Source organism: Adiantum capillus-veneris, chromosome 4 (genome assembly GCF_014529385.1).
Source record: "Adiantum capillus-veneris isolate H3 chromosome 4, ASM1452938v2, whole genome shotgun sequence".
Taxonomy (NCBI): Eukaryota; Viridiplantae; Streptophyta; class Polypodiopsida; order Polypodiales; family Pteridaceae; genus Adiantum; species Adiantum capillus-veneris.
In genome coordinates this window covers 158,232,094-158,240,481 of record NC_140934.1, presented here as the reverse complement: position 1 = coordinate 158,240,481, position 8,388 = coordinate 158,232,094, and the positions used below count along the sequence as shown (strand labels likewise).

The following is an 8,388-nucleotide window of genomic DNA, read 5'->3' as shown; positions in this document are numbered from 1 at the left end:
TCTTAATGTCCTTTTTGAATGAAGCATTGGTTCAGGGATTTGATACCATACATATGTTCTATAGGTCTTGTCTACTTACCTAGCAAGTTTGGTTTCATTTGAATCACTCTATCTCACTGAAATGCACATATAGGGCTTGCGATTGTGAGACTTAGTTTTGGTCAGTGAAAACTATCAACGATTGACAATTGCTATCTAGAAGCAAGCTATGACTGTGTTTTTCACGAGTTTGATAAACACTTGTAACCTCCATGCATTAGTCTATTTAGGTATATCCTATGGATTGAGAATTTTGTTTGTGGTTCTTGCTGCTACAATAAGATATAGGTAGGTTGCAGAGACCCCTTGAATCATAAAAAATGGGGATAAACAAGCCTCTTCTATGTTAGGACGATCTCTTCCTAGGCCATCATAGTTTTCTAGTTTATTTCCTGGATAGAAGTTGATGGTTAAAATTTTCCTTGATTCAGGCAAGGGATCACCCTTTTTTTACAAGGTTGGCCAAACTACTTTGATTGACGCTTTAATATTGATTGTTTTAGGAAATTTATTTTAGCAGCTCTTTTTACTTAAAAATTGGTAGTCATGAGTTTTCCTTTTCATTGTACTCATAAAGCTATGGCTTCTGCTAGTTTGCTTCTTCATTTCCATTGCTAGGATTCCAACAATATGATATCGAAAGAGGTATATAGCTTCTCATGCTTTTGATCATCTACCTAGCTTCTCTGGTTTTAATGTTTGCAATTGTTAAGCATTTGGTAAAAAGCTTCAATTATACGCTAGTGCAAAATCAAAACAGAAGCTCGTTTTGCTTCTTTGTATGGAGTATGTCCCAAGAAGGAATCAATAGCTGCTTTTATGCAGAGCTCTCAACTCTTAATGGATACATGATATAGGAAAAGCAAATATTCTATTCTTGGAGTAATTAGCATTGGCTACCAATATTAGCATCATGATAGGCTTTCAATACCTAGTGCTTTGCAACCTAATCCAATCTCACAGATGTGTTAAATGGGCCTAGGTGACCTCATCCTCGTACTCCATACGTACACAGAGGTTGAGCACAGAGATCATCTTTGTTAACGACTCCCATTTGACCTTGCCATAGTCATTTTCTCTCCTCTAGAGAAATGTTACTCTATTTAATAAACTTTTGAAAAAAGGTTTCTTTGATTGTTATTCACACACTACAAGTGATTATTTGGAAACCTCTTTGTTATTTGGGGGCTCCTTATGTCTTCAGAGGGAAGTAACCATCATAAGGATCAAAGTATCTTATTAGATACATTAAGTGCAAATCCTAAAGTAAATCAAAACCAACAACCAAAAGTCAACTCTCCTACAACTTGCCAAGGAGTTCATTTCAAAACGATAGTCTGGAAATGGTTTCTACCGTATATGAGGCAACGGATTGTAGAAAAGCAAACAAACCTAAGAGGACTGGTCTAGAACAATACATGTCATGATGACATCTTATAATAAGTAAAGCCTAGGAGTAGTTGTGATTTCTCTGTCAAGCAAATTTTTTTAATTATTTGGTGAGTTTCAAAAAGAAACTTTTAGTATTATATATCCACAAAGTTGGCTTATTGACATTTTTTTGGCTACTAGGGTAAAGGGGCCAATAACGAGACGGGGTCCAATACTTGAACACCTTCAAATTAAACATCAAATATCTTTAAGAATCTTGATAATCATGATGCAAATAGCATTGAGAACGTGGAGTGCCTTAGATGAGCTATCTTTTCATGGCACTTTTGTTCAAAACAATTCATCCTATCCCAAGATTGAATCATTTCATTTTAAAATGTCCCACTACTGATTCCTTCGTTTTAAAGGTTCTAATACTGGCCCCTTTACCCTAGTTTAACCTTTATTTTTTTTTCGTGCAAAGCATTTCTCAACTTAAATTGTGTAATTTTCAAAGAATTTCACCTATAACACATGAAAAAGCATCTTTGTGAGATCTTTTGTTCTTTACTATTGTTTTATCATGCACAAAATTCTCAATGGTGAAACTTTTTTCTATAAATGTTTTTGAAGTGGCCCATGGCTCTTTATGAATGTAAAGTCCCATGGGGACCTAAGAAAAAATGCACTTTGTAGCATCAATGAGCATGGCTATATAATCTTTGATGAGATGTGACTAGAATGGAAAAAATGAAGATCGTTCGACTAGAGCAATTCTGGGATGGCAACAGGAAGTGCTGGAATACTGCTGACTCTTTCGCCATCCAATTTCAACTGAATGGCTTTGAGATCGTACTAGTCTATAGGGTGATGAAAGAGCTTGATAAGGTGGTGATGCCAATTTGTGAATCCAACTTTGAATGGGACGCTTGGAGATGGCCCGAGAGTAGTCTCTTTTGGAAACCACATTCTAAAGGAATTTACCATGCATTAATGCACGAGGCTAATTGGTGTAGGCCCCTGAACAAATTATGGAAGAGGCACTGGACGGACAAATGGTGGGAGGGAGTCATGGAGAACATCTGGAAGCCAAGGTGGCCTCAATATATGAAGATATTTCTGCGAAAAGTGATGTGGGGTGCTCTGTCGACGGGTGTAAAGATACAAGAAAGAGGAATCGGGTTCGATCGTTGCTCGGGGTGCAGAATAGCTAGTGAAGACCTAGCCCACCTTTTCATGGGATGCCAGGAAATCAGTGGCATGTTGAGCCCTCCTTGGTCTACCGGGAGAGAAACTACCTCCCATCTAGCCCACTGCCATGGCCGGGAGGTTTTTGTGTTGTTCTTCGAAGGAAACCTTTTGACTGGTTTTAAGAATTCTTTCCAGTTACACTTAGCCATCTTGAGCACCGGGCTGAGGAAAGCAATATACGAGATCATAAAAGCATTAATCACTCTAATCTGGCTTGGAAGGGAAGGAGAACAAACTCCCATCTTCTCATTTTTGAGCTTATTTTTTCAAGGACCTATTGCAACCTTTGCCTATGGGTTACGTCCACCCCTACAGGGGCTCCTAGGTGTCTGAATACACTCCCTTTTGAGATAATCTCTCCTGTCCAGACTGCAGGGTCAAAAGAGTCATTCTCCGACAAGGAGATAAGCCTTGACTTCTCTATATTGCACTTGGATCCCGAGGCCACGGCAAATGTTTGCACAATCTCCAGAGCTCTCCTGACAACTTGAGGGTATGCCTTCAAGAATAGGAGCAAATCATTTGCAAAAGTTTTGGCCAGTATAGCTGGTCGTTGCCCGGTAATGCTTGACCTTGAATCTCTCCCCGCGCAGCACTGGCCTCGAGCATCGTAAGAAGCAGATGTGACCTGATGACGAAAAGCAAGGGGGCCAGGGGACATCCTTGCTTTATAGACCTTTTAACCTCAAAAGAGCCCATAATTATGTCATTAAACAGGAGCTTTGATTGGCTGCCAATGCCTAGTGTGCGTATGAGGTGAAAAAGGCGAGGCCCAAAGCCCAGAGCTCCCACGACTTCTTCTATATAGGATCACTCTATTCTATCATAGGCTTTGTCAAGGTCCAGCTGCAACAAGATGCACTCTTGCTTGGAGAAGGATGCATACTCTATTCCTACCATTGCTGCCAAGATATTGTCATATATAGATCTCCCTTCAATGAACCCGTGTTGATGGGGAGAGATGATCCGACTCAGGAGGGGGGCAAGTTTGAGAGCTATCGCTCGGCAATAATTTTGTATGCTACTGACATCATCGTAATGGGACACCAATGTGTAAGTTGAGAGCACCAAATCTGTTTGGGGATGGGCTTGATAAGCCCTCTCTTAACACTTGCATCCAATGACTCTTCGGAAACAGCTTGATTGGCCATCCGTGTGACTGGGCCCTTGAGATCATCCCAAAATTCTTTGAAGAATTCAGCTGTTAGTCCATCCAACCGGGGGGCTTTTCATTGCCAAGAGCTTTTAGTGCCGCTGAGCATTCCTCCTCAGAGAAGGCCTTTTCCATGTGGTTGGCTTCCTCCTGGGGAACCTTCTTTTCAACACTCCCAAGTAAAGCCGCTCGGGCTTCTTCCACTTCCTGAGATTGGGTCTCTGGTTGGCCTATAATCTAGCGGAGATAATTCTAGACATCTCATCTTGGTTTTGAATTGTATTCCCTTTCTCATCATTGAGCACTTGCATGCGGCCTCGACTCTTCCTCACTTTCAGAGCCCTAAAAAAATGTGCTTGGTTAGAAGGCTCTGGTTGAAGGAAAGTTTCCGTAGAGAGCAATCTCGCCTTATTGATTTCCTCCAGCTGCTCGTTGGCCAGGTGAGATTTAGATTCAAGCCATCGCTTGTGCTCATCCTCGGTAGCCAGTGCCGGGGCAGCCTTCCTAGAGGCTAATTGCGCTACCTCCTCTGTGAGATGTTTGATATGTGCCTCATTGGCTTTTTTAACCCGAGGACCCGAAGTTTATAAAGTATTCTTTTGAATATGATTAGCTAGTATGTAATTTCAAATGGACAGTTAAAAACAACAAAATCAAATAATTCATACAGATAGCTTTTTGTACACTCCAAACAAATATATTCTAAGCACTAGGTTTATTCATCCCCACATCTTTCTTGAGCTTTCCCAACGCTTTCTTGGTGATGCTTCTGATGGGAGAATCTTTGAACAGGTGTGTCCCTGTAAAACCAGAACCTTTTTCTCCCCTCTCGGGGATTGCCTTCCCCCTTTATTTTTCTCGAGTTGTAAGTGTAATGGCATGTGATTGGAGAGGCTTTTTGTTGAGATTACCTTCATCTCTAATGTCGATGAGATCCAGTCAGCTTGATGAGAGCAGTAGCATCTGTCCAGTCGGGAGGCAGTGCAGGCATACTGAAGGCTTATGTAGGTGAATCGAGGCATGCTATCCCATGGGCCCACTTCCCACAAGTGAATCAACGGAGCCTGTTCTATCCTTGCTTTTCTCAACCAGCATCCACAGTTTAGCTCTATCCTTTGAGTTGCAAGGGCCGTAAACATTTACTATGGTGATAGGTTGATTGTCCCATCTGATTCTAACACCAAGGACTCGTCCAGAGGGGTGGTTTAGAACCATCTTTGGCTCCAAATCTCTGTCATCAGCAATGAACAAGACACCACTGAAACCGTCACTTCCTTCCCCATAAAAGATAAGTTTTTTTCCTCCAACCTGTTTTCTTGCTACGAGCATCCAAATAGTGCTCTTGGAAGGCCCAGCAAATTGGCTGTCTTCTCTTTCTTCACTTCTTCCCAGATGAGAGTGCCCTTCTTCCGGGTTTTTAATCTCTTCACATTCCAAGATTGAATAGAGAGAGTATCCATCATTGGGAAAGGGGGACAAATGCTTCTGCCTCCAGAAACTCTTCAGCAGAGTTCCCATTCAGGTTGTCCTCTTCCATTGGCTCCTTTTCTATTGGAACCTGTATGGTATCCAGCTTGGAAGTGAAAAGGTCCTCTTGATTTGTCTTCCCCAAAACTTCAAATATGTTGTCATATAAGAAAGGAGGCTTTGGGAAATCCGGCGGAAGACCTTTGATTTGTGCCAAGGCCCTAGCCTGCGCTTTGAACCGTTTATATAAAATATGAGATACTTATTATCAGCTCTCATCTTTTGACCCAAGAATTGGAGATATCACGATCTTCTGGATTACTGGGGGGGGGGGGGGGGGGGGGGGGGGGGGGCGTTAATACTATCCACTCACAATTGTGAGTTTTGTAAAAAAAAAAAAAAAAAAAAACTTGTGAACCTTAATATTTGTCCCAAAACATAATTGTGAGGCTAAACGAACAACATGGTATGATCACTAAATCATTGAAGTTTATAAAAAAAATTAAGATACTGTCTAGAAAAATCCTTAGCCTTCCTAGTATGCAATTGATTGCCAAAAAAAAGTTATTTTCACTGAAATGCTATGGTGCAACAACTTTGGAAGCTTACCAGTACTAAGAAGTGAGTAATTTTCAAAGTTGTTCATTTTTTTCCATAAGTAGTGGTATCTTAAGAAAGGGTTAAAAAAAAAAAGGGATTTTGTATGAGTTTGGAGGGTTTTATCAAAACCCTTAAAGGATGGTTTTATGTCCTATTAGGTCACAAAACTATTGTTAATTAATGGAAAAAGGTTTGTGGCATATTGTAAAAGGAAGAGAGACACACACTAACAGAGAAGAGAGCTCACAATGGGAGATGAAAAATGATAAGGCGTTGGAAATCACTGGAGAGCACATTCACAACACTTTAGTGCATCACATTGGGTCTTGCATTATAGCAAAAGAAGTCAGATAGTTCTCGTGGATGTGCTTGTAAACACTCAAAGATCATCATACTCATCTATTTTTTTGCACTCGTTTTGTGCTGTATGTTACTCGCACATTAATTAATTATCAAGTTTCCATGTCTTCTTAAAGAGTTTAGAGCAAAAGCATAGTTTGCGTTTGTTCACGTGCACAACACAACGAAAGAGAACACCGTAATCATCTGTGGGATGAACAATAATTTTGGACATAATGAGCAAATTGAGACGACAAAAGACAATAGCATGACAATCTTCAACGTAATGACCAAATCGTATCAGGTTGTTTTCGTATCTCAGCATTACGAAGCATAGCGTTCTCTTATGTTGACATGAATTCCAAACACAACCAAAAAATTGCCAGACAATCGAGTTGGAAGTTGACATGATTGTCAAAATTCTGTTATGATCTCGATAGTTACATGACGTTACAAATATATGGGAGTAAATAACCAAAATGCCTGGAGAGCAAAAATACCTAGCACCTGTCCAGATTCTCCTCAATCCCAGTAAATATTCAGAGTTTGCACCAGATAAAAAGCGCAGCAACTGTCCAGATTCTGCTCACAAAAAGACCAGGAGATATTTGACAATCTAGTCGACAAGATGTCTATTTAGCAAGTTCGCAAGCCTGCATAGCAATGCATTCAACTTGCTGAGCTGCGTTTTCAATTTTGACACTTCAGTACGCAGCATTGCAATTTGCTCCTCTAGCTTCGAAACCTGTATATCGGCGAGATTTGTTTCACGTTCATCGATTGCGTCTTTCAACCTATCTACTGCGTCCAGGAGATCAGATCGAAGAGCACGATAACCCTCCTTGGTTCCTTGTTACCTCATGCAAAATTTCTGTCACCATGTCCTCAACCTTCTCCAATCTTGGATCTTGAATCTCATCTAGCGACTCATCTACTTGTGTATCTGTCATTGAGTCCACCAAGTTCACCTGGTCCATTATACCCTGCAATCATAGAATACAAAATTTTAGTCTCATCACATGCAAGAAATAGAAGTGATTACAATAGACTAGCAATACATTGTATCATGCAACTGTTGTCACACCAACACTATGCACCAACGGAATGTACTCATTGCCTATTTGTGGGCTTGCTCCATTTTGTTGGCTATAGTTATCTTCGTCATTCGTTCGCACACTTGCTGGACTGTTGAGGACATGTTTGGTAGTTAGCAAAGTGCAAAATCAAAATCGTTCCTATGCATATTGATGACCATACCTCTCAATTCCTTGCCAGCGGGAGTGGAACCAGTCGGCACGTGGGTGAGTTGTACTATGCTTGGTAGGACATGTTTGGTAGTTAGCAAAGTGCAAAATCAAAATCATTCCTATGCATATTGATGACCATACCTCTCAATTCCTTGCCAGCGGGAGTGGAACCAGTCGGCACGTGGGTGAGTTGTACTATGCTCATCACTGTTGATGAAGATACTAGCGACATCTTGGTAAGTCGTGGTTGATGGATAAACCATGCATCTCCAAAGAGCTTTTGTCTTGCCTAATTGCATCCCCCTGCCTTGGTAAGGTGTCACCCACGCCGACGACGGATAATATTTCCCAGTTTTTAGCATCTTGTGGACGGTAGACAAGAAATCGTTTCCCAACGGATGTCCCAATCTAAACTTCCAAAACATATATGTTCTATCGAATATATTTGCAGGCGTCAAACATACTTTCTTCTTCAGGTCGTCACCGCCATACAAACTGTACAACTCTATTCCCTTGTTAATCTCATCTGCATCAATGTTGTGCATCACGACTTGAAAATATGGCTGGTGTTGGTCCTTCAAGCAATAGCCGAGCATACCCTCAAAGGTATGCCATATTACTTTTTTTCAACGCACGTCAAAGCACCATCCCACCTGTAGGCAAAGCCTTTACCCCCAAACAAATTTGTTTACTTTCCTATTTGCTGCAACAACCGAGCAAGTCCCCCTTCCTATTTGCTGCAACCAACGAGCTAGTCCAAAGCCGCATCACCATCTGGAAGTGCAAGTGAAAAAGACTACCGCCTCTTTCAACAGCACAAAGACCAGCAATTGTCTCCTTTTCAAGGAATGCACGCATAGAACCTAACAAATCTACATCAATATCACAACCCCCTAAAGACACCGTCACGCTAACCTCCAT

At 41.1% G+C, this 8,388-nt stretch overlaps 1 pseudogene; it reads right to left on the bottom strand.

The window, feature by feature from the left end:
* Positions 1 to 6,836: 6,836 nt before the first annotated feature.
* On the bottom strand, positions 6,837 to 7,672 carry LOC147460216 (uncharacterized; annotated as a pseudogene).
* Between the last annotated feature and the right edge of the window lie 716 nt (positions 7,673 to 8,388).